The sequence below is a fragment of the Manacus candei genome, unplaced genomic scaffold, assembly GCF_025592945.1.
Source record: "Manacus candei isolate 608988 ecotype Guabito, Panama unplaced genomic scaffold, ASM2559294v1 h1tg000046l, whole genome shotgun sequence".
In the NCBI taxonomy this organism is placed as follows: Eukaryota; Metazoa; Chordata; class Aves; order Passeriformes; family Pipridae; genus Manacus; species Manacus candei.
The window spans coordinates 8799490-8826344 of NW_026138094.1; the positions used below are offsets into that span (position 1 = coordinate 8799490).

Consider the following 26855-nt stretch of genomic DNA (forward strand, 5'->3'; position numbering starts at 1 on the left):
TCCCTTCCCCAGTGAAGGTGTGTTCGCTCCCTCCGTCCTTTATCTCTGTTTTGGACGCGAAAGGTGTGGGAGCGTGTGTGTTTATTCCTCCTACTTCACCCGAAATTGTCTTGGAAAAAAAAAAAAATCAGCCGAAACCCCAAATGTGTCCGATGCCCTCGGACCCGCCCTGCCCCAGTTTATCCCAGCACTACCCAGCTGCAGGTGCTGAGAGGGGGTTTATTTGCGGGGTCACACAGCCCCCTCCCGGTCACCCTATGGCCTCCTCAATCCCACGTATCACACCTGTGCAGAGCGAGGTGTGACCAAGCTGGGATGCTGCTGCTGACCCCCGGAGCGGGCTTTGCTCCGAAGCCCCGTCCCGGAGGGCAGCGGACCCGCGGATGTCGGTGCTCGGGAGTCCCAGGGGCCCGCTGGGGTGCCCCCCAGCCCGCTCCCCGTGTGGGTGTTCCCCTCGCGAGGGGGGCGGAGAGAGGGCAGGCCGGGGCAGAGGCAGGTTTGGGAAGGTCCCCTCCCCTGGCTTTCGGGCTGCCCCCGCCAGCCAGTGTCCCCCTCGCACCCCAGCTGGGGGGATCCGCACCCCCGGGGGAGGCCGGCTCGGGGCTCTGCATCAGCGTGCCCGAGGCAGGGCTGGTTTTGCTGGAGTATGCGGGAACCCCTGAAGAGAGACCCTCCCCATCTTTCCCCTAAACCTGCTGTGTCATCACGCCCCGCAGCAGAGGCAGCCCCCCAAAAGCAAATGGGGATGTGTGTTGCCTTACCTGAGCGCTGGCCCGGGGGAGCCCCGCAGAGCGGGGGGCTCTGGATCCGGCTCGTTTTCTCCTGCCGTGTCCCGCAGCAGAAACTTCCTCCGGCCGGGGCCGGGGTCGGTGCGGGGTAGCCGGGCTGCGCCGGGGGGACCCCGCGGCCGGGGAGAGCCGCACACCCCGGGCCGTGTTTATATGTAGAAAGAGGGATAATTTGAGTGCTTATACCAAGAACTGGGGTTGTTAAGTTTGCAGGCAGACAGCTAAACGGTGCCAAGTGCGGGTAGGGAGGGGGGCGCTGGGGGGAGGCTGGGGGTGTGTAAGAAATAAAGAGCAATTGTCAGAGGCGAACAAAAGGCGGAGGATGGAAAGGAGCTGGGAATCCCGGGGCAGAGCCCCTCGGCGTGGACTTGAACTTGGGCTTTGACACCGTCTGCCAGGCAGAGAGCGGCTCTGGGCCGGGCGGGCTGCGGAGTGAGTGACAACAGCCCCGGCGGCGCAGTGAGCGGGCATTACCCCCCCAAACACCCACCTTTGCCGGGGGGGCACTCTGCTTCAGGATACGAGTAATCCGGGGAATAACCCAGACGGGCTGAGACCCGACAGGCTCAGCGCAGCTCCCGGTGCGGAGGGGGGCGGCGGCGGGGGGACCCCGTCGGGGCTGGCCAGGGCCAGACGGTCGGGGGGGCCGCCCGGTTCTCACAGTCTGCGCCCGAGCCTGGATTCTCTGCACGTCCCGGCCGGTCCCCCCTTTGCTACTATTCAGCACTTAATTGAACATTAATGGCAGCTGGGGATGAGGTCATTGGAGCCGGCTTTTCTCACACATTTTTCATGCAAATCCGCTAAACTCTAAACAAATTTGAATAAAACCCCCTTTGTGCGGGCCCTCCATGGTGTTTTTCCACGGGCCGCTCCGCCTGTCTCCGCACACTTCATCCGGGGAGGGGGGAGAGCCGGGGAGACGAGGGAGCGTGGGGGGGTCCCTGCTCGGGCCTGGAGCACTGGGCAGACCCAAAGAGGCAGTGTCCTCTGCGAGGCTCCCAAACCCAGATCACCCCCAGAATGCACACTGCACTAGCAGGGCCCCGTATTGTGCCATCATCTCCATTTGCAGCCCCCCCCCAGCAGCAGTTCCCCCAGTCATACTCCTTAGCAACACCAGATACCCCTGTACCACCTCGATAACACCAGTCCATCCCCAGAAGCACCAGTCCTGCAACTCACACCAACCCTCCCCAGCAATACCAGCTCCCTAAGTACCAGCAACCCCCCAGCAACCCCAAATTCCCCAGTGCCACCAGTGCCCCCAGCACCCCTCACTGCACTGGGCCATCACATCCCTTTGCCTCTGTGTGAAGTGGTTTTTGGGTGCTCGTGGCTGCACAGGATAACGGCACGCAGAGCCCCTGACCCCCCTGCTCCACGGCCCCCGCGCAGCCCCCATTAGCATCCCCGCGCGCCCGGCCCCCTGCCCAGCCTTGAACTTGGCCATGCCGGGCTGCGCTCCTTCTGCCTGCCTGGGCTTGCACAATGCCGGCCTTGACCCATTGTTTGCTTTTTTCGGATTTCAGCTGGGAAAGCGGCCACCTCGCGCAGCCTGCCCCGAGCACGCCGGGAGCGGGGCACAATGGGGAACCCTGCTCTGCAGGCAGAAGGGCTCCAAATCATTTGAGAGACATATTCATTATATTCTTTCACGGGGGTCTGTTTGCATTGGGTTTAGCGGTTACTTCCCAGACGGGGTTCAGACCAAATAAAGATCATTGAGCAGCAAGGGATTCGCTCAGGCTTTCAGGGAAATGTGCCTGATGTGGGGCACGGCGCAGCCCGGCCGCTTGGCTCCTGGCTGCTCCCACTTCCCTGTTGATTTGCCTGGGTTTATTTTGTGCCCATTGCCTCCTCCATCTTGAGATTGCACCAAATCACACGGCTCACTTTTTGCAAAAGGGAGAGTTTATTTTCAACAGTGCATGGGGGGGCGGGATTTGAATGGGAGATAATTACAGGCAGTACGTTTCTCTTACAGGAACAGAGAGGGTGCAGCACAACAGCAGCAGGGCTGTCTGGCCTGGACAGGCTCACGGTCCTCTGGGCCACAAGCACAGCACCTTTGGGAAGGCCGTGCTCCCACAGCTCCACAGACCCAGGGATCAAGAGCAGCAAGGGCCAAGCTCTGCTCCATGAGCAAAGCTGGGAGCAAAAAGCTCCTTCCAACCTTCGCACACCTGGTATTTCACCAGTTGTTACAGTGACTGGCTTGGGTCTCTCTGTCTAAGTGCTTTGGTCCTGCTCAGGGGTATTGAGGGCACTGAAGGCAACATACAGGAGTGATGTGGGATGATCCCTTGTGTTGCCCTGGCTCCCTCCCCATGGGTGGACCGGCGTGATTCGAAGTGATGCAGAAACCCGCTGTGCTCATGAATCAAAGCTGCCTCCTCTCTGGGGCCAATGCAGAAGCAGTTGGGACCCTCCTGGAGAAACTCGGAGAAGTCAGGTGGCAAGTCTGGGCAGGCGGTAGCCAACAGCTCAAAGGAACTCACGGGCTTGAAAAATCCCTTCTCCACTTGCTGGGATCTAGGAAGGAAAGAAAAAAAAATGGAGTGGTTATGATCTCTGTCAGGGAAATGGTGCAGCAGCACTCGGTTGAGAACAGACCAACTTGTCTCACTGATGGAGCGAAACTCCAATCCTCTTTCCCTCCTCACCACACATTTCTCACAGCTCTGGACCACCTCTCCCCTTCCCAACTGGGAAAACCACGGTCCTCAAGACACCGAGCTTACCCTGCGCCCGCCTCAACCCCTTACCTCTGCCTGCCCCGAACACCGCCAGCCAGGGGAGGGCTCACCGCTTGTCCTTCCTCCCTAGGCTTTGGGGCATGGGATTACTCTGCATGTCAGAGCCACTAAAGGCACAGCCCTCTGATGTTTTAATCTTCGTGTTAACTTTCCCTGCCCTCAGCGCCCTTGCCTGGCTGGAGAAAGTGATACCAAGACACCGAGCTGGAGCCGAAGCTGTGACACTCAGCAGAAGTCCCCTTCTCAGCTTTGCTTGTACCTCCTGTGCTTTGCCCCACACACCTTGCACCTTGCAGCATGTTCTCCTCCCTTTTTCCTGATTTTTTCTCTATTTCCTTTACACTTTATCCATGTTGAGAGTATATTCCCTAGCCCCTAAACCAGTCCCATGCCTTTGCTGTCTTCCCTTTGCTTTGCCTATAAACTGTTATGTTGGAAGGGGTAAAGAGTAATATAACTAATCCTTGAGTACACTTGGATCCAGAGTGCAAAAGGAACCATCAGCTGGCTAATTTATTCTTTCTATTGCACCAAATTGTAATTTTATAAAATATTGCAAATTTTATAAAATATTTGCAAGCCCATTTTAAGAGATAAATCTTCTGTGTGGCTCTCTAATGAGCCGCCCTGGGAGTAGCCAGCATGTGATCTGCTGTAGGTCGCACCACGACGTTCCCGGGCTGTGACTGGATGAACCACCGTAACTCTTTGAACTGTGCAAATACTCTACACTCTGGGGTCCAGGCTGCAATTTTCATGGGTATTTTTTCTATCTCTTAAAAATAGATCTTCTGTAACCCCTTTATTGCAATATTCATAAAGCATTTGATGGAAATCCAAGGAAAATCCCTTCCTTTTCACAACTTTGAAGCAAGCCTAAAACTTAAGAGAGCGAGAAGCCAAACCCACCCCATGTGCATGTGTTTGGGGAAGGACCAAAGACTGCCTCTGCAGAAATAGGGTGCTGAGAGGATGGAGCCCATGCTGGCATGTGTGTAGGGAGACCCAGGCTGCGAGAAGCCAAGGCTCAGCACTTCTTTGTCCTGTGTGAGATCAGGAGTCATCCCCAATGTCCCCCCAAGGCTGGTAAGGATGCTGAGGTCAGGGCAGACGAGATCCGAATGGTGGTGGGTGCTTCTGCAAGCCCAGGAGAGGAGGAGGAGGAGGCTGAACCCTTGTGCTCACCAGCGAAAAGCCTTTACCTGGCAGGTAAAGCCCTCTGCCTTCTGCAGGTACAGGGTGAGCTTGCTGTGGCCTACAGAGAAGCTCCTCTATGGTGCAGATAGAGAAGCTGCTCCTTGGTACCAGACATCAACCTGCCCTGGAAATTACCCTCTGCCTGGCCTGGTGCATTTGCAGCTTCATTTTGCAGCAGTTGCAGGCACTCAGTAGCTGAGAGAAGGAGGGGATGGTCTGACCCAACTTATTTGACATAAGCTTTAGGAAAGCCTAAATCTCCTGCATGCACTTTCTCTACAGTCAGAGTTCAGCCTAGCACTGTGGGTGTCTGCAAAGATAGGACTCCATCAGGACCCTCTCCCAGCCCAAGGTTGCCTTCCCTCTCCAATGCCCTGTGCAGGGAAAACATCCCACAAACTAGCATGTGGAATTATTATCACTGTTTTTTAAAAAAACAATGCATAAATACTTGAAATTACAGGTCAGCCTCTGCTCCAAGACTTGCTCCTATGCCTCCTTGTGTCCCTACAAAGCCAGCACTGAGGTTTATAAGCTGACAAACTGCCCCGCCACAGCAATTCTGGGCGGTGGGAAGGGAAAAAAAAAACCTCAAATAATGGTAAATGGATGCAGAACACTCTGCCTAATCAGATTCCTATCCCCTATTGAGGCCAGGAAGGAGGGACCCCGCTCCTCCCCTGCCCTCAGCCCAGCCTCCGCTTCACCGGCTCACACGGAGAAACTTTCTGGACAATTTAATCTCGCCAGGGTGTTACTTAGAAAAACCTTTTTCACTGTCAATTTTTTTCCCCCCTCCCTTCCACCCCTCCCTTTTTTTTTTTTTTCTTCCCTCCCAGCCTTGATTGAATTTTGCAAGCCCCTGATATCTTTCTTTTTTTGTAGGGATGCACGCTGCTTATGCAAATACCAGCCTTTCATACCAGCCTCCCTGGCTCAAGCCCTCCAACTTGAATGTGACCAAAAGCTGTGCTCTCCCCTGCTAACTCCTTAGCACAATTACACCTCCATTCTGCTCCAGGGGCCCGGGGAGGGGGAAAAAAAAATCATTTTAAACTAATAACACGTGCTGTTTACTTTGGATAATTACAAGGGAGCTTCGGCTTCTAAGAGCTATGAAATATTCTGTTCAGCGGGGGTGGGAGGGAGGCACCGTGTTACGCCTACGCTGCGAGTTTTATCTCCTGGCGGAGATGCTCGCACGGCCTCTCGAGGCTCCCTCCATCTCGTGCTCATCCTCTGCACCTGGGCAAGCATTTACATTTCCTACGGAGGAACTTCCCGGCGCTTTGGGCTACAGGAGAGAGGAGAAGGCGGCTGACATTTTCCTTATCTCAAGTTACAATTTCCTGCAAGCATCAAGATAATAAAACATCGGCGATGGGCAAGATGAGTGAAATGAATGCGTCGGCTCTCCCGCGGCAGTGCAGGAAGGACCAGGGAGAAAGGACACCCGGGGGACGTGGCTGCTCCGCTGGTTCTCGTTTGCATCGTGGCCCTGACGTTATTGTCCTCCTGCCTTGTCTGCTGGGGAAGTTTATGTGGAGGGCTTTTGCCGGGGCGAGGAGGAGGAGGGGAGTTTTCCCCAAAAGCACCCAGGAATCTGTCAAAAGAGGGACAGAAAAGAGAAGAAGAAGAAGAAGGGAGACAGAGAGTGGGAACGTCAAGGACCCCTGACTAATGAATAGCAAGTTTGCCCTTGAACCTCCCTGGGCTTTGCCATTCCCAGGCTCCAAACAAGGGCTGATGCATGCTTGGGCCCAGCTGCAGGGGGACTGGGCTATGGTTCATCTCAGACACTTTGACAGCCCGGGCCTTTTCCCCACATAGCTCAGACTCGCCTAACTACTCCCCTGGCAACAGCTCAGTGCAGGAACCTGCGCTGAGGCCCTGCCTGCTGCATACAGAAGTACGAGGAGGAGGAGGGGAGCCGCTGGGAGAAATTAGCTGGAGACCAGCTTAACCCATCAAATGCTGGGCAGGCATCACCAGCCCCAGTACCCTTTGCTCAGCTCCAGTACCCTCCACTCGTCCCTGGGTGCTCACTGGCAATTATCCATGGTGGAGCTGAGAGGGGCAGTGGTGGGTTAGATGTGCAGAGTCGCTGTGTATCACAAATCCCATGACCCGCTGCTTCACCATGACCCAGCCTGCTGAGACCTGGTGAGACCAAAGGTCCTCATGGTGCCAGGGATGTAGGAGGGAGCCAAAATAGCCAGCTGGAAAAGACCACCAGACACTGAGAGGAAAAGGCATGGCCTCTCCCTGGTGTGGCAGGACAGGGCATCTCTCCCTGCCAGCCAAAATGAGGGCAAGGGCTGGATGAGAGGCACAAACTTGCCCCAGCCACTCTTTCTGCATTGCAGATCAAAGGCTGGGGACAAGCTGGCCTTTGGGGTCTGCACTGAATGGCCGGAGAGAACAGGCACGAGCACCCGGCGGCTCTAAAATGCGACTCAGAAACGTTCCCACATCCCAGCCCCATATAAATCAAGGGGGGAAAAAAGGGGGAGCTCTGTCCCAGCCTCTATTTTTACAGAGCATCTTTCATGTGCAGCCCCTGAGAGAGAGGGCTTTGCTGAGCTTGTTAAGGATGGCTCCAGCGCCAGGCAGAGAGGGGGACGCACCATATGGAGAGGAGAAAAAGAAAAGGGGACACTGAAAATGGAAAATTATGCAAAGCAGGAGGAGAGGCGCTGGGGGAAAGGGGGGAGGGAGGCAGCGAGGAGGTGGGGGATGGGGAGAGGGGAGGATGGAAGGGAGCCCTGACTTGGGGGACACCATAAGCTGGCATGGGGGCAGCAGGAGGGACAGAAGTTTCCCGTGATCAGGTCAGGACAGCTGTTGGCACCCTTAGGCACTGTCACCGGAGGGCAGTTTTCCAGCCTGGCCTTTCCTGAGCATATTTGGCACATCCCTGTGCCAGGGTGATGCCTGGCTGGACTGTGGTGGGTGCACCCTGCTTCTGGAGCCATGCCATGATGCGAGATGCAGCAAAACGGGGTCCATGGTGACCTACTTCAGAGGTGTCCTCAGGACCTCTGTTACTATGGCAATGAGGTTGCAAGCAAACATGTTTTTTGGTCAAGATTTTTGCTTTTCATCAATCACAAAAACTGGATTAGCACACCAAGGTGCCAGGGCATTGTAAGAAACAGCCCTGACCAACAGCAATGATAGCAAGGACCCAAATAGGCCCTGGATCTCAGACACCAGTGCAGTGATAGTGGATGCTTGGGTGAGTCTAAGGAGAATCCAAATGCAGTTGCCAGAGCTCTTCCCTTCCCCTTGGACCCCACAGAGTCCTGGTGCCACAGGGTGAGCTGCAGGCCCAGTATGGCTTAAAGATGATGTGCAGGCATTCCAGTCCCTTGCATGTGTTATTGCCCAGCTTGTGCTCGAACTCCAGCACCTGGCCTAACATAGTGTTTGGAGAAATGACTCAGCTCTTCCCAATCCAGTTGTGGAGCTCCTTTTCTCTATCCTGGAAACCTTGTTCACCTTTTGGAAACCGCCCACCCTGTCACTGTGACAGCTTCTTTATCCCAAAGCCACCCTGTGCCTCAAACTTGCAGAACTCTGCTGGCTCCCTGTCATGGGCCACAACCACCTTGCACATCCTCATTCAGTGGAAGCCTCCTTCTCCAGCCCATCTTTCAACCAGCATGGAAAGCCACCCAGTTGGTCCTCCAAAATCCCTGAGATTCATACTCGTTGTTCTGTGACCTCTGCTTTGTTCCCTCCATCTCATTCCCATCTCCCTTCTGCTTTTGTTCAGAGCAGCCAGTGCTTTTTCTTCACCCTCCTCAGCATCACCCGACACCCAGGAACAGAAACTGCTCCTGGATCCAACCTCTCCTCTGACTTGGCCCTGTCACAGCCTTTGATCTCACACCTATATCTACCACATTGCTCCTTTTTTTAGCTCCTCGTTTGTTGCATCAGGAAACCTTCTCTTGCTGCATCTCGAACGGATCTCTCCATTAATCCCATCTACTGTGCTTCCCCTTATTTACCATTGGTAAATTTGCCATCAGCCCTTGCAGTCGCCCTAAGCCCCCAAACCCTCATTTCAGGCAGGTACGGGGCAGATTCACATGAGGCCAGTGCACAGAGATGGGCTGGTGCAGAGACAGGCGTGGGACTGTGCCTGCAGAGATGGGCACGCTTGCCCTGGCATACACGTGTTCCTGCCTGCACATGCCAACACCTACATGTTCCTGCCCACGTTCCCGCTGCCGGATCCAACGCTGTGGGATTTCAAGGGGAGCTCTTGTTCTCCACTGGGGCACAGGCATTATCTGAGCAACACGGCTGCAGGTTGGCATTTGGGCTGTTTGGTCTTACAGTTACCAGACTAAAAAGATGCTGCGTCCATCTAGTTTCTTCAAGAGCCATGCCCTGGAGTAAGGCTACATGTGTAGGCCAGATCCTCAGCAAAGCCCTGGAATAAGCTGTAGGCATTGAAGAGCATTCATCTAAGCAGCATACAAAGAAAAATAGCAAAAAATAAAGTTCATGGGGGCACAAGGAAAAGAGAGCTTCCACCCACAGAGCAGCTGTGTAGGGCTCCAGAGACAGGCAGGCAACGTGGGAGATGTTTCAGAGCCTGCTCTCAAGATGATGCATTTGCAACCACTTCCCTTCTGCAACCACTGGAGGTAAACTGAGCTACCTGCCCTGCAGAGACACATTTTAATCCTCAGGCACAGGTACATGTCCTGGGCTGCTTTAAGGCTGGCTGGCCAGCCACTGTGGCAGAAAGATGCAAAAATGAGATGTGCCTTCATGGGAGAGGAAGAAGAGCGATATACTCTTTCCTCACTGTCCTGACACAGGCAATAAACTGCCCCTCCACAAACAAGCCCAGCCAAAGGGGCTGTTTGGTGTTCTCACTGCAAATTCCCGCCTGCTAAGAATGGGTGCTGTGGGGGGAGCAGATGGGATTCAGCGTGTCCTTTGGATCAGGCTGGCTTCAGCTGCTGTGCTGGAAGCTGAACTGTTTCCAAGGAGGATATGGCAAGAACAATGAGTCCTGCCCAAGTGACGGTCCAAAGCGCTGGCACTTCGTCCTGATTCAACCTTGCCCCAGATTCCCGCCCTTGGCATGCATCCAGGTTCCTTTCTCCTTGACCCATCTCCATCAAAAGAAGCGCTGTTACAAGTCTCTGCTCCGAGTTTCTAGTCTACAAATAGAAGCAAACCAGCGCCTGTTCCAGAGCTGAACATTTCCACTAAACCCTATTTTGATGCCTGTCCCAGCTGAAGAAATCTTTGGGGACGGTGTCACTTGTAGGAGATGTTAAATATTTCGGCCTCCAGCAACACAAGACACCGATATGATATTAAACTACACAACTGCTATATGTTCCTACACTCCTGCCTTGGCTGCAGAGATGCTCCATAAGGGCCCATCTCCAGTAAATATTTCTCTGGACAGGGAGTTGGCTGCCTTGAGTGCTGGGGCACGATGTGTTTATCGGGCAGCAAAGCTGGCCCTGCCATCTCTCCCAGGGAAGCTGTACCATGGGAGCTGCTAAAACAGCATTTCATTTCCAAACAGGGCCCCAGAGACCTCTTGTGTGAGGGATTCAACAGAGCGAGGCGTGGTAGCGCAGAACAAGGAGACACAACTCCAGGCTAAAAATAAGCCAGACCCCAGGTTGACGGACCTTATTGCTCTACACCAGGGTTCAGGCTGGCCTGTCCCCTTGAATCAGTGCCAACCTCTCCTGTGCCACCACTGATGGGGAAACGGCAAATTGGGATTTTTTCACCTCCCTCTTTCCCCCGTTTCCCTCCCCTAACTCCTTTTCCGCATCATAAGCAAAGTCCTAATAAAGCTCCCATCCCCACTGCCAGCCCTGCACCATGCTCCCAGCAGAAAAGAGATGCAAAGCCACGCTTGGAATCTGATTCCCCGGCTTTAAACGCTGCTCTGCCAGCAAAGTGCGACTTGAAAGCTCCCCTGTCACAGTTACAAAGCTCCGAACAGCCCTTCCTCGGATAATCACGCTTATCTCCAGATTAAGAAAGAGAGACCTGCAGCTGAGGCTGGTCACATGGGCTGGGATGTGGGCAAATCTCTTTTAAACAATCCCCATATAGCTGTGACCTCCACCACAGTCCAAATACACTGTCCCTCAGTCCCACTCAAAAACCAGCTCTGGAGACATGACGGAGCATGTGAGAGAAGACCAGGCTGGAGGGGGGGGTGGGAGGGAAATCAGGGAGGAGGAGTGAGAAAGCAATGGAGAAGAGGAGGGTGAGAAAGACGGAAGAAGAAATAAGTAAAGGGAGGATGTGGGAGAGGAACAGGATGTGGTGGAGAGGGAGGAAGAGTCCATGAATGGAGGGGGAGGATGATGAAGGACAGGGAGGTCTCTGCTACTCTTCCTGTTGGGGATTAGTTGTCTCTGCACTGTCCTCAGTTTAACTCTTCCCGCTCTGTCCCCGGCTGGCAGCCCAGCCTGATTACGTGACTCCAGCTGTGCCAAGTAGCCTTGGCAGGGCGAGCACGTTACCTGCTTTGCTGCCACGGATTCATTAAGAGGCTTTGCTTGTGTGGGAATAGTCATCCCAACAGGGAAAGGGAAAAAAACCCCTTTGGCAGATCAACATGGCGAGGAGCTCTGACAAAGCGGTTTCCACAGCCCAGCCCAGACTTTGGGAGCAGAATTAAGGAGAGATAGGGATGTGCAAACAGGAGAGGAGGGCAGAGTGGGGGGAGATCAGCTGAAAGGGGTCCCTCAGCTCAGGGATGAGGCACCAGACAGGGAGGGAACTGCAAGCCCTTTGCCTGGTTCTTCTTTGTGATTAAAGGCCACCTTGCATCTGGGTCAGGCACGGATGACACATTTACCCTCTGCGTAAATGAAAGGTCCGAGCAACTGCAGAGTGACTTTTTCCAACAGCATGTTCCCCTCTTACATCCATCACACAATTACTTTGCAATGGAGGAGTCCAAACGGCTCTGACAGGCACAGAGGAAGAGTGCTGGGGCTGCACCTCTCTGAGGATGCCCACGATCTGATGGCACTGACTTGGGGCTTCCAGCCACGGCCAGCGGCTGCAGCTCAGGGAGGGACTGCAGTGCTGCCTCCCCGGCTGCTCATTATTCACCCTGCACAATTAGGCACCGCTGATAAGTCACATGAAATTGCCTTTGTTCTCCAACTGAAGACCTGTGTTTCATGGGAGTCCCTTTTTCTTGCACATTAGTGATGAACCGCCCGCTGTACCTACTGCTGGAATGGCAGTGAGGATTTTGGGGCACTCTTTAGGCTCCCTCAGAGATGCCCCATGCAGGTCAATGGGGAGGTGTAGCCTGGCCTTGACAATGTTCCTGGACTTCTCTGAGCACAAAGCAGAGCTGCTCCTCCTGCAGCTCACTCTGCCCTGCTGGGGACTTGTCAGCTCTCCTCCAGACAGGTGGCTTTGTCACTGTCTCCATGTCACCTCCCAGCTTCTCTCCCAGTAGCAGAGGAAAGCCCAGTGCAGCTGCAGAGCCAGTAGGGGAAGAGGTGTCAGCCCTTCCCAACCTGAACCCTGCTGATGTCAATGGCCACCTTACCTTGTTCCTTCTCCTCCCCAGCCATCCCATCAGAAGGAGTCAACCCTGCACTCTGCTGATCAGACCAAGCTATCTCCCACCCAGGCTCTCTGCAGGGCCAGCCCTGCTCTCCATCCCTTCACTGCACCAGGATCCAAGTATGGAATATAAGGCAAAGCAAATAGGAGCCAAGATGAAACTTGGTGCCACCAAACTCCACAGCAGGCAAGCTGTGCTCCAACAAAACTTCCCAAAATGACCTCGATTTCAGAGCAGCCTTGGGTCATCCCTCTTTTGGCATCTGGCAGCTGCTCAGACACAGACAGGACCACGGGCAGAAAAGACATCTTGGCCCATTAATGAGTTTTTCCCATTCTGCTCAAGAAATGTATGTGGGCTCTTAAGTCTTGTTGATTTAAGGGAAAGGATGCAAAATTAATTTAGAAAGGAAATTAATTAGATGTGAACTGGTGTTTACATCCCTACTCATACGATGAATTCTTGTGTGAACCTACAGAATGCAGATGGATGGATGGATGGATGGATGGATGATAACAGACTCTAGGAATGACATTATGTGCTGGTCCATACGCTGGGGATGTAGAAAGACTTTTCTTTGCATTGGTAATTAATAACTCTATCCTGAGCAAATGTTGATAAATCCTTTATAGCACACGTTATCTCTGTCTCTCCAACTCCTGTTCTGCATTTCCATTTGCCTGTTTCCACTGCTCCACCCCTGGCACCCACACGCTTCACTTCCCTCCCATATTTTGTAACTGGTAGCAGATTTGACTCCCTTTCTGGAGAAGCAGGCAAGGGTTTTGTTGCTGTGGCTTTGTGTGAGTGATCGCATGTGTATGTGTGTATACAAAGATGGATATAAATCCACTGGAAATAAACACCTTTTAAGGGACTTGAGAGACAGACACCCAGGGCAGAGGAGAAGAAAGAGCCTACAGACCCTCAGCCAGACAATCAGGCAGGATGAAGAGAAAGAGCTAGTGAACCAAAAAAAGGCTCAGTTCTCTTTTAAACTCTCCATGATTTGCAAGGAAAGCAGCAGATCTCATTGCTGGGAAGCCCAGCTCTGCTGATGCAACCCTCACCCCTTCTTCTCCCAGCTCCACACAGCTCAATTACCCCGGGCTGCCAGGCTGCACTGAGCACACCCCCACCACCCTGCATCTCCCCCGCCGCTGAGACAGCTTTCGCCAATGGAAGGAGTACAAATATATTCATTGGCACCTTATCAGACATGCATGCAAAACTAATTAACATGGGGAGACATGCAAGCTGCCACCCAGCCACAAATACACACCCACGAGCATGCACACACACACGCACGCATGCACAAGGCAACCCTTGTCTAGGGGGGACATTCAAAAGGCTTTGTCACTAATTTAGGCATCTGTCTCAGTCTGGTCTGGTCCTCCTGGCTAGGCTGGAGTTGTGGTTTTTTTCCCACTCTGTTTGACAATGCTGGGAACATGCCCGGAGACCCCTCATTCAAATCACCCCTTGACAATGGTCTCATTGTGTGAGCATATAGAAAAGGGAAAGGATGGGGGAGAAGATGTGGAAGGGGGGTAAGGAATTAAAATGTGAACCCAAGGAAGTGTTTACTAACACAAGCCTCGCAGCTGCCCCGTCTCTCCTCCACCCCCTTCTTCCTCCCCTGGCTGCTCCAATGGCCCAGCTTGTCCCCGGTTTGTGGCGGGCAGCGGGAAGTCGGGACAGTGGAGCGGGAGCAGGAGCAGGGCTGCACAGAGGTGCACGGAGAGATGGCAGACTGGAGGGATGAAGCCTCAGGGCATTCAAGCCTTTGGCAGCAGGGGGGCAAGTACAGGTTAGAGAAGAGAAGATAGAGCCAGAGATGTCTTGGAGAGGATTAGGGACTTAAAATGTCCTGGGAAGGACATCTTCATGGAGGAGCAAGGGATTTATTGGTATAACCACTCCAAGGCTTTCCAGGCAGGAACAAAAAGTGTATAAACCTGGCCTCTGGATTTAGAGCAAGCGAGCAACCTCACTGCATGGTTTAGACTGCTCTCTTTGGTGCTGCTGCCAGACATGATACAGTGTGAGAAGAAAGGGAAGGAGTAGCAGGGTGTCAGGGCTGGGGGCTCAGGGGTTGAACCAAACTACCTTCAGGACCCCACTGTCTGCCTACTGTGAGTTATTAAATACTAGGAGAAAAAAAAAACAGGAAAAAAATGCCCCAACGCCCTGACCACCCCCCAGCCACGCCTGGGGAAGGAAATTGCGAAGGTACAGATGGGCAATGTGAGCCCCCAGCCCACCGCGCTTGGCTGGCCTTGGCAGAATCTGTTCAGCTGGAAATGCCCATGAGCCAGCAGGGCAAAGGGAACGGGAGCTGGGGAGGGGGAGAAGATGATGACAACGTTTTCCATATATGCAAATGCATCCGCACAAGATACCCAGAGGGAGACAAAACAAAGAGACCTCAAAGAGGCTGGCTCTGAGACCCGCACAAAGCCAGATACCTCTGTAAACCTGCGGCGTTTGCACGTGAGGACCTGCGCCATGCAAGATGTGATGCTGCCGAGAGGTTCCCCCCCATCTGAGCAGATATCAGCCCAAAGATAGCCTGATTGAGGAGCCCAGAGAAAGCTGCAAAGACAAATGCCACAATCCTACATCCTCCTACACAAACAGATGCACCTTAGGAGTACAAAACTATTCCTGTCCATCAGCTTAGTCAGAGAAGAGAAAAGCTGTGATGCAAACCCACATGAGCCCTGCTGCGGTGGGCAGAGCTAGCCCAGCTCCTCCGACATTGCTCCTGCAGCCAGATCCACCCCCTAGACCTTTGTTTGCTTTCCATAAGAGGAAAGCTAAGAGATTCCTGGACATTGCTATAAACAAGGCAGGGAAAAATGTCACACAGAACATGCATGAGGCAAAACATTTCTTTCCCACAACCACTGCAACAAAACAAGTCACCTGTGCAAACATTTCTGCTTTTAAAAAGGGAAACTACTGCCAAGTAAGCAAATCTGTGCTTTTTATCCAAACAAGTGGTTGTGAGCGGTTTTATTGCCACATTCCTGTGCCCCAATACACAGGGATAAGCACTCGACACACAGTGACATGCAGGGACTCGGGGACAGAGCTGTTGTTTTAATAGGGCAATGAAGACAGCGAATGAAATAAAACCCTACAGAGATCAGCTTGCAGGAGTCAAGGCTGAGAAAAGCTATTTGACGGTAAAGGGAAACAAGGACACTTGTGATTCTGCTCTCATTTCCATGCTGTAAATTTGGGCAGCTTTTACTGAACGCAATTAAATCATCACTTAGGATTTAACTTGGTGAAGCCGAGGACAGACCTCAGTACAAGACGCACCTACGGGCTCATCCCCCCAACTTGCTCTGCAGAGGTCAGCAGGAGTTGTGGAAAAATTGATTGAAAAAGTAAAGGAATTCATAGATCCCTGCCAATGTGGCCATCTCAAAGCCCCCTTTAGCTCCATCTTGGCTGTTCTCTCCTTCACCAGTGATTTGCTGCTCTGCTCATGGAGCTTTGGCTGCAGGGAAGAGTCAGTACCAGCCTGGTAAGCACAAAAACTCAAAGGTATGTGGGCATCTCTTCCCCTTTGCCTCTAATAAGAGCTGAAGACCTCATCAATCCTTCAACACATCCATTCCCTGCCTCTGACAGCTGATCCTTCCTTTCCCATATCCTTACAGCCCTTGTGTGGATCCCATACAAGACCCTTGCAAGAAACCCTGCAAGACCCTCTGTTACTAAAACCTATTTGACAATTCTTTAAATTTTCCTTTATTCTAAGACAGTCCATTTCAAAGGCTTTTGCTCACCAGAGATTATGAAACTGTTTAACAATCTGAGTTTCATAAGCAACAAGTAATAAAACTCCTCACCTACTTGCACCACACAGGTAAGGTCACCTCAGGGCTGTGACCTTAAATCTATACATGCTTTTCCCCTCAGACATTGAGAGGTGTAAATCTCAATATCTCATTACACAGATCACTCAGAACAGATTGCCTCCCAACATAACTTTTCAGCTGGCCACTACCCATGAACGGATGATTTTACATGACATTTATTCATGCAAATTGCAGAGGCTGTAGTCTGGTTACCCAGCAAGAGCGTAAAAAATTACAGTTTAGATGCATAAATGCTGGCACCATCAGAGAAGACACAATGAGACTGAAAACACATCCCTGGGTTTCACATACAGGGTAACAAAACTTAGAGCGAGTCCTTATCTGATGGAGGTTTATCAGGAACAACCCCCCCCAAATGACTCAGGGGAGGCAGAGAAAGGCATGTGCAAGGCTGCAGGGGCTACGGAGAAATGAACTTCTCCTGCTGCATGTGCAGTAACCTGCCATGGGGAGAGCACACGCAACATTTTACGTCACTCACAAAGCCTACTCTGTCCAATAAAGTGGAGAAGTAAAACAAAGCATGAAATCCAGGCATAAATTAGCATCCCTCTAGTCTAGCTTTATTTGTGCTGCTGCTGCTGTGGATTAGCATCTAGCTGGTTGACAGGCTGATAGGTAGACAGAAACAGGGAGAAATAAAAAAAAAGAAAAAAAAATCAGTAGGTGTCTTTTTTTCCCTATGGTTCCTGGGATGTCTGCCTTCAAAGTGCAGGTAGCATTCATCCCTTTAGGACCAGAATTCTTCAATCTTCCTGTGAGAGCAGCAGGCTCTGCAGGAAAGCAAATCCCCCTGAGATGTTTGTGCCTGCACCCTGTGGAGCCAGCACCCGTCATCTAATGCGAGCCCAGTGCGAACCCATCACATCCTCAGCCGGCATCCCTCTGGCATCCACAGCATCCTTCTGGCATCCACAGCATCCCCATACAGAGAACCAGAGCCCTGAGAGCAGTCACAGTGTGGGGCTGGGAGACCTCGAGGATAGCACCTCGCCACAGGCACACACAGGGAGCAGACACCTCGGGATTAGCTCTGGATCATGTTCACCATTGCTTGGGGCAGCTGCTTCCTTCACTGCTTGCAGCCATGGCTGGGTTTGGTACCTGATCCCAGATGACATGACCGGGATCTCACGCCGGCATCTCCTCTCAGTTTGTGTCAGAAATGTGTCACTGCCAGCTCCTCGGGCAGGAGGACCTGCAGAGAGCTTCCATCGGGCTGACACACAGCCTCCCGCTCCTCAGGGCTGCATGGCAACATGAGTGGTCGTCACCAGAGACGTCCCTTCTCTCTGAGCTTGATCACCTTGTGCCCATACACCCTTTCCAAGCACAGCCACGAAGGTACAGCACCAAAGAGGTGCCAGTCCAGTCCTTCCCAAACCAGACAGCCCTGCCAAAGGACATGTTTCTGTCCTAGCAACTTGGGGCAGCAGAGAGGAGCTGGGATGCTTCTCAACATGGCTCTTGTGCCCAAACTGGGGGAACAACAGCAGCAAAACTTCACTGTGTTCAAAGCAAATTGCAAAGCCCATTTCCACCCTAACTGAGCCATTCATAGCTTGTCTGAGGTCTCGAGTCACAGATTTCTAGTCCCTGCCTTTCATTTAAGGAGTCAAACACAGATGCACAGTTTTTAGGCTATGGAAAGCAAATTTTCAGCCATTTTCAAAGGTGGCCTAGAAAACACAGACTAATTCTGCACAGCCATAAAGCAAGTCCCTCAGGAGCACAGCATGCAGTTCAAACACCCTGTGTCCCTGTCTGCCACTATGACTCTAACTGAGTGGGTCTGATCAGAGGACACAAATGTGAACATTCCCCACGATGCAGAGAATCCCTCCTCGGCAGAGTTCTTGCAGCTCCCAGCCCCTCAGCCAAGTGCACTGGCCCTGCTGAGCACTGGTGCCAGCAATCCCAGGCTGACCCTGGTGGTCAGGTGCTGCCTTTGGAGCATGGAGCAAACAAAGCTTACAGCAGGCATCTGTGGCTGTTTCTGCTTGCTCCATGTTCAAATGGGTCAACACAGGCAGCTCTTCCCCAAAGGAGGCACAAGGGCACTTTGCAGGGCTTCAAGACAACTGCAACTGGGAATAGCCTGAGCAGAGGAGATGTTCCTCCAGTCGTGCCTCCCCTAGGAGTGCTTGATCCAAGGCTGGAATAAAGCACTTCATCACCATCCTCATCCCAGTGCACACAGCAAGGCAGTTCCCTCCACATCCATACATCCTCAGAGGAATCTATAGAAACATCCTGTGGTATCAGTAGAGCAGCTTCTTCTAGGGCTTAGGAAGGAACGGAAGAAGGATGAAGAGAATGTAGAAACCGGAGCCTTTGTTTCTCAGCGCTCAGTCATGCTGCTGATTAGGTAGCAAAGACCAGCCATTTCCTACCACATCCTCAAGCACTTGCAGCAATAGCAGGCACTCCTTTAACCTCTGGCATTTGGGGATGGGAAGGAGGCAAGGAGGCAGAAGTCAGTCAGAACCTACAGAAATGCAATGAGCTGTAGGAAAGATCTTCCCTTTGCAAGGGAACAGGCCCCTGATGGGCTCCCCAGCCAGCACTTATCTACGTGAACTATTTATTTCCTTCCCAAGCTCTCAGCTTGCTCTGACACATCACCCATCCACCTGATGTCAAGCAAAATGAGTCAGATGGGTCCCAGGCTCACACCCACTCATTGAGCCTTCCATTTCTACTCTGCTTCTCAGTGCCAGGCCATGAGGAAGCCCAGCCTGGGGACGGCGCAGGACCACAACTGCTTGAAATGCTTGTACAAGTCCAGACTCACGCATGCAGTTTGTCCTTCATTTCAGAGAGCTCCAGTACTTCTGTATAAGACATATTTAAACTCACACTGGTAATAGCACATTCAGACAAGCGGCCACTGGGACCAGGGCAATGCCTATGAAATGTATCACAAATGGACTGAAGGAGAACATTCCCTTGAGACACTGGTGCAAGTGGCAACGTGGGACATGTCTGCTGCAGCCTGGGGAGATCCTGCACGGTCCCATGAGGACACCACAGAGACAGCATCTCCTCTTCTGGCTCTTAAGCAGTCTTCCACAGTGCTGCACACAGTACGTGACCTCTCAGTTAAAGCAAGGACCAAATAAATTTTAAAAGGCATTTTTATTCTGAGTACTGGCTGTGTGGAAGTCAAATACTGTTTTTCAAGCTGTTCCCAGAATGAGACAGAGTCATACATGTCCACAGGCACAGCAGCCTCTGCACAGCTTTGTCCCCACTGCCTCCAGAAGCATATACACAGATGTGCATCCCTCACTTGGTCTCTTACAGAATAGGGTGCCAGGGACCAACAACATCAGTTATTACCTTCCAGACCACAGACCTCTGTGTCCAAGTTTCTCTGTGCCCTGGGCCATACAACAGTGGCTGGGATCTCTCCTGAGACCCAAGCCAGCCACTATGCAACCCAGTGTGATCAGACTCTCTTTCACTCCCTGTTCAGTGTTATGCAGCATCCTGGACTGTCAGCCTTGAGTTTTGAGTCTCGATCCCCAAAATTGTTAAGCCTCATTCCAAAAAAAGCCAACTATATAGAGGGATTTCTTTTCAGACTGGTAATGTCTAAGCCCTACAAGGTCTTTGACTTGTTTCCAGAGTTTTCCTTGCAATGTCCCTAAATACATTTCTTGTTAGCATAATTCTATTACTTTTAAGTGAGAACTGAGACTTTTAAATAGTCCTTGACTACACTTGCTGTGGTTTGCTACAGACACCCCAAATCCCAAGCTTTGTACTAAAACCCCTGTGAATTATTCCAGTCCAGCCTTGCCAGCTGCTCTTCTATCCAAAAGGCACCTCCCCTTGAGAGCAGAATAGTAGAAGAAGGAAAGTAAGCTGGAAAACAGCCATTTCTGGGACTACAAATGAAATCAGGAGGAATAGTCCCAAAAGCCTCCCCTAGCCTTGGCCACCAGCAGCAACTACTCGTGAAGCTCCCACCAAGTGAGAGCCAAAGGAAGAGACACATTGATCCTGCCTTGCTAGATTTTATGCCAAGCTTGTCAGCAAGACATGCTCAGCTTTGGCTGCCCAGGAAATTCAAACCTTTCCTTTGTGTGGCTTTCTGGACACCTCCCGCTGCCCTCCCTAAATCCCAAAGCCAGCAGCATCCCTTGCAAGGTGCACACCATGCCAGAGACAGAAAAGACGTGCTCCTTGCAGCCTCCGAGCCCCAGGCCTTCTGCCAACACCATCCCAACATGGGGCATGCAGGCAAAAGAGCTGCCGGAGGAATCCATGCCAAGCAGCGCTGATCACGACCTTCCTGCTTTACAACGGTAACTTGAATCCTAAATACTGGATTTCTAGGCATGCATTAAAGCCATGAGACAATGGAGATGGCGAGGCTGGGGCTGGCTGCAAGCCAGCTCCGCGCCGGCCCTGCCAGCACCCGATGCTTCCTATTTCCTTCTTTTTTCGCCCTGGCAGATAAGCAAAGTCCCCCTAAGCCAGGAGGCAGGTGCATGCACAAGCTCACCCATGACTTGGGGACTGCGCAGGACTCACCCCCCATGGAAGGTGCATGCCCAAAAAGAGGTGGTTGCTTTCCTCTCTCCCTCGCTCTCTCATACGAGCATTGCTTCTCCTTTAATTGGTTTCATTCATGGTGGCCCTTCGCTAAATGTAATTATGCCAGGCTCTCTCCATCTGTCTGCATTCGGGAAGAGCCATTGCTCTCACTGTTTTTATCTTCAATCTTTATTTCTGTATTAATCCCCCCTCTGCAGCTCACATGCACAACAATGTCCAGGACCTCCTGAAGACATACAGGCACCGAATGAAGAGCAGGATTTGTCCCTGGGTCTCTCCTAGCTGGAGGACATTTTTTCACAGGGAAAAGCCCCATACCTCAGTCCCTGTCTGTAACATCTCCATCTCTCAATGATACATGCACAAGCCAGTCCTTTTGCAGACACTCAAGGGTTGTCTGGGAGCCTAGGCAAGAGGAGATGGCTTGATTTTGTCTGCACCACAGAGATATTCCTGCCCTGTCTTCCCAAGACCAATACATAAAGATAGCAAGATGTCCGCTCAACTTGACATGGACCACTTTTCACATGGAGACAGCATTCAGTCCTAACTACCACACTCGTTTTCCTTCCCAGGAATGCAGACAGGGTGAACGCAGCTGAGCATAGGGATTAACAAACCTCAGCTCCGCAAGGGCAGCTCACAGCTGCGTGGCTGAGGCTGCAAAGTGCTCAACGCACCCAGAAAGATTTCATCCTTTGGGGTGCATTACCCAAGGTCCTTACAACTTCCTCAGGCTGGGTAGGTAGATCTTGGGAGAAAACACAATGCTAAAGAAGCTGTTGGTTTATCAAGAGACCAAACCCAGCGACACAGACCCTGGGCAACCAAGCACCATCTGGTGACCGCCGGCTCCTGACACAATAGCCCACGTTGGCATGTTTATGATAGAGACCAGAGGCGGATTCCCATTATTCCCATCAGATCCTGTGATGTGGTTTCAGGAGAAGGACCATGAGAAGCAGATGGGATGGCAGAAGAGAAAAGAACGCAGCGAGACAGGCAGACAGGAGAGATTTATATGAAGCTAAAGCGCATACCCATAAACATGGGATAAGTAAATAGCATGTAAGTATGAAATTAAACGCAGGGAATCCATGGCATCCAGTAATCAGTCAAATATCTCCTTCACCTCTTTTTCAGTTTATCATTGGCATTTTAAAATGAGATATTTATGCCAATAAGTAAGCCAGTTGTATATTGTAACCCTGCAAATATGGGCTCGGATCTGAGAGATTCGTCCCGACAGACAATTCATTTTTACAGTTATTTTTGGACTCCCGGCTTTTGTGGAACACTGGCTCTCTGTGTTGGATTTTATGCCCCTGAAATGTATTTACAATGCATGGCATCTGTATTGTGCATTACACACTTAAATCATTGCATTTCATTCATCGCTTGTAAAAAAAAATATTGCAATATCCTGAAGCTCCAAATACTCAAATTCAAAATATTACTGCTGCGTTTTCAGAGTAATGCTATAAAATAATGTTGTATTTTTAGATAAAGGAGGAAAAATTGATCATGAGGAACATGGATTCCCAAGATATGGAAAGAAGGGGAGTTTGGATTTCACACCAGGATAAATGGAAAAAAAATAAAACTAAAAGCTGAAAAACCCACAAAGGTTTATTTTCTAAACAAGAACATAGAAACATTTTGTCACTTAAACAAAGGGAGGAGGGTGGGAGAGGCTCTGCATCCTTGGCTTGCTCTCTGCAACGGACAAATACTATCAGAAACAAAAAGCATGGCATAGTTAGCAGGAGCTCAGCGCTTTAGAATTAATGATATGTATTTAAGTTCCTTTTAGGGGGAAGCCTTCTGCAATCGTTGGGGGGGGGAATCATGGTTTTAAAGGCTTCTGTCATTGTTGCCTACGAGCCGAAGAGAAAGGCGCTTTCTTTGTCATCCGGGGGTTTATGGCAACACCTTAATGTGTCCTTTTCATAGGTGAAGCAAGGCGCACAAAGCAGCCGCGTGCCAACGCGTCCCCCCCGCCACCGGCAAAATAAATAAATGGAGGAACGCGGGGACGGCGGCCGTCGTAATCCCTCGGCAAAGCGGCAGCGAGGATGGTCTGGCAGGGTAAATATCGCACGTCTCCTGCCAAACCCCGCGTGAGCTATTGTCCCACCACCCCTTTTAGATGTCATTAAGGATTTTTCGCATATAACCAAACAAGCGGAGGGGATGAACGTGCTCGCTTCTTCCCCACCAGTTGGAGAAGCCATGACGAGGCGGCTGGGAGCCAGCACAGGGAAAACACAGGGCAAATTAGGAAGTATGTTAATTCAGTTAATATCACAGAGGGGCTGGCAGGCGGGGGGGGAGGTGTGCGCGCAGATTTTCCGCCCGAGGAAGGAGGTGGCAGAGAAAGAACTGGGGCATGCCAGCTCCCGTTATTGTTCTGCCTTCATCGGTAATTAGCAAGATAAGGAGGGGACGGCGTGAGGGAGGCAGTGTGGCGAGGACAAGGCAGCGCTGCACCCCACCTCATGCCCATGCGGCCATCTTACAGGCGGCGCTCGCCTCCCGCAAAATGGCCGCCAGGGCCCACACTGCCTCAGGCCCGCAGCTGGCCTGTCCCGGTGGGCTCCCTTCCGCCAGCCCTGAGGCGGTGGGCACCCGGCAGCAGCGGCAGCCGGGAAACGGGGGCCCCAGGAGAGAGGGAGTTGCCATGGTGGGCCAGAGTGTGCTGGCGAGCGGCCATCTTAGCCCGGGCCCCGCTCATGTGCCAAGGCGCTGGGCATGCAGTGCTCCCTCAGCTTCTTCCCCAGCCCTCCTGCCTGGAACAGTCTTGACACGCTTCTCCTTCACCAGGCAGCACATATTGCCTGCGCCCTGCTCATGGCCATGGAGGCGGCTGTGCCCTTTCCGTGGCCTTCCCCTTGGACAGGAATGGCGTTATCCCCACACGGGCAGCCATTGTCAGGGCACAGCTCCCTGCCTCAATCTGTCCTGTGAGTCCTGGGCACTGGACTGGCCCTGGAAGAAAAGGCCTGGACAGATGCAGCAGTCTGAGAGCTACAAGGCAAGATCTCACCTGTCCAGCATTCTGAGAGTGAGTTATGGGCAAATTCTGCCTTTCTCCTGGCCAAAACAAAATAAATCCTAAAGCAAAACTGCAGAGATACCATTAAAGAAGAAGTGAGCTTCCTAAACCTTAATGTAACACAAATTTAAAACAAGGTCAGTTATAAAAGGAGAAGGCACAGTTAACAGAGAGCACAGACAAAGCCACAGCTACATTTCCCATTCCATAGGAGCTTTGCAGTGGACACATCAGCATTGTTGAGTTCTCCAAATGAGCAACACCAAATACCAACCAAGGAACCCTCATATCCCTGATCTCAGGCTGTATTCAGGACAGGACCAGCAATTACTGACATTAAAGCAGCATTTGGGAAGTGTTTCACATGTCTTTAGCCATGACGGGGCTATTTCACATAGTGTGATAGGCACATGACGCAGGTTGAAAATTCGGCACCTGCTCCAATTCTCTGCAGAGAACCACAGGGTGATTGCAACTGCACACAGGCAGGGCCGTGTTATACATCTCAGTTAGACAGTGAAACATAAGGGATGGCAGGATAGCTGCTCTGCTCCGGGGATGTCTACATGGCAAACCACACCATTATAATGACAGGACTGTAGGTCAACTGCTGCTGCTCCTCGCCACACTGGTTCATATCTCCACTCTCAAGCTGGCTTTCTCCAGTTTAAACTCCTTCCAGTGTGACATAACTGGTATACAGGAGAGTCCTGCCTTCTGCTAAAGTAAATATCCACAGAGGTTGTACATGTACAGCTCCTTGCTTTAAAATCCACCCCCCAACTGTACGTCTGTAGCTAGACCTGCCCTTCGGCTAACCTTTCTGTACTCCGCACACTTCTGGGCTGTTCACAGTGCCCGTGAAACACTATTACACCCTGCTTCCCTTGGGTGCTAATCCTGCTTGTCAACCCAAAGGCAGAAGCAGACGGTGGCTTGGCATTTTGATTACGTTGTGATCTGTTTGAACCTTCTAGATTCTTTTGATGTCTGTGCAAATTTGAAAGGGGGAGCCTTCATCCCCCACAATGAAACTGTACTATCGCATGGTGAACCATCTCGGGACTCCTGTGTCCGTAGCCATCACTAGATTTGAAGTGGGGAGGGGAGTTGCAGCTCCTCCAGGAAGAGTCTGAATTTCAGACTAACCAGTTCTGGCCCTGAGCAGAGAACACCATGGGGACAGTGTGTTGCTCTTCAAACAAATGCATGCGTAGGGGAGTGTGCGCATGCACAGAGACACCAGATTTATACAAATAGATGCATTCATAGGAAAATGCAAATAGCATCTTCTTCCATCCCAGGCTCCCTTCGAGCTCCTGACATCCCAAGGTTTCAGAGGAGTACAACTGAGCCTCAGATCAAACATTAGCCCTGCGGGGGTTCCCTCAGGGAAGCAGCCATGCACTGGGGTCTTTTCCCCGCTTCCATGTGAGGTTTCCCGACCCGGCCTTCCGTGGGTGCTCAGTTCTGACACGCGTACGACACACACGCGTGCAGGCAGAGCCTTGCTAAAAGGTGCTCTGGGAATTGAGCTCCACTTCCTCTTTCTCCTGAATCAATTGTCATAAACCAGCTTTTGTTTTATTTTTAACAAAGTGACAGAAAAAATCTCCACACACAGCCCTTGCTACTCCCACAGCCCTGTCCTTTGGCAGAACAAGCTGTCCAGGGCCCCTGAGGACATGGGCATAGGGAGACAGCAGGGCAAGAAAGACCAGGAGAGTCTGCTTTCTGGTGCACAGAAATTGGCTGCTCCTCTCTTGAGCCCATTGCTTGTCAGGCAGCAGGGCAGTGGGAGGGGAAAGGGGATGGATGGTGGGTAAGGCACTTCCAACTTCCCCAACCCAATTTCCAGCTTCACTGTCCCCTTCATCCCCAGCCCACTGAATTACCCGCTTTCAACCTTCTCTTTTACCTTTTACCAGAGAAACACTCTGGTTCTCTCGCTCTTTGGTACCAAAGAGGTGACTCCTGCAGCACCATTGCAGAAGACGATGGGCTGACATGCAACTTGTGACAGCCCAAGCTCTGTCTGCCTGTGGCACACCCCTGTCTACAGCATGGCCAAGGACCTATCCCTCCTCCTCTTCCCATCCTACATACCCAGGTTCCAGACTTAGACACATATGGAGACATTTCTTGATGAAACCTATCAGTGGGTGAGTGGCAGCTGAGCAGGTACTGAGCAAGACGTGGGGCCAGACAGCAGCCAGGGGGGAAGGCAGCGGGTGGAGGGAACGTGCCTCAGGAGGAATACTCACAAAGGGTTGCTTTCATTAATAAAACATTCCACCCTCAGTTGCCTTTTGATTTGGGTGTAAGAATTAACCCCATCTGCCCAGCAGCACGCAACCTACCAAGTCATCTCTGCTGAGGAAGGCCGTCTGACGTGTCTGCCCAATTGCCACGCTTCCCCTGCCCACACTCCTCAGCTGCCCAGACCCCAGCTCGCTGGGTCTGCCCTATTGAAGAGATCCTCTTCCCACAACATAGATTAGACCCAGTGAAAATAGGCTTAGTGAAAATACCATTTCACTATTAATGCCACCCACCCTGCCCCCCCCGCCTTCACACTCTCTCACACCCAGAAAGATTATAACAAATCCCAGTCACCTTTTGCCCCTGCTAACTACTGCTCCAGTCTTTGCACTGCATGCCTTCTACCACGAGTAGAGAGCTGGGCACAGGGAGTACTTATATATATACACACACATCTATCTAGTCAGCAGTGAAGGTGTTCAGCCGCACAATACACATCTCCCTGCACAGCATCTTGCCTTGTCACAACACCCCAACCCATCCCTCTCCACTGTAATTGCAGAGCCTGGTCTTTGGGCATCAGCAGAAAGTTGCAGCAAATCCTACGTTGGTTTAAGCACAATCTGTCCGTTCAGAATCGGTGGGAGGTTGCTTTTACATCACTGAGACATTTCTATACCCTTTCTGTTTCAAGTAAAACTGAGATGCAGAGATGCCTTCGAACCGACAGCCCCTTCATTT

The 26855-nt window shown here is 51.8% G+C and overlaps 1 long non-coding RNA gene across 3 annotated transcripts in view; it reads right to left on the bottom strand.

Annotated features, from left to right (window-relative positions):
- Positions 1–2684: 2684 nt before the first annotated feature.
- The window catches only part of LOC127475135 (uncharacterized), a 43609-nt gene continuing 19438 nt past the window's right edge, over positions 2685–26855 (bottom strand). For all 3 annotated transcript variants that reach the window (XR_007906102.1, XR_007906100.1, XR_007906101.1), the window contains one exon: positions 2685–3323. This is a non-coding gene — a long non-coding RNA (uncharacterized LOC127475135). The remainder of the gene's footprint in view (positions 3324–26855) is intronic.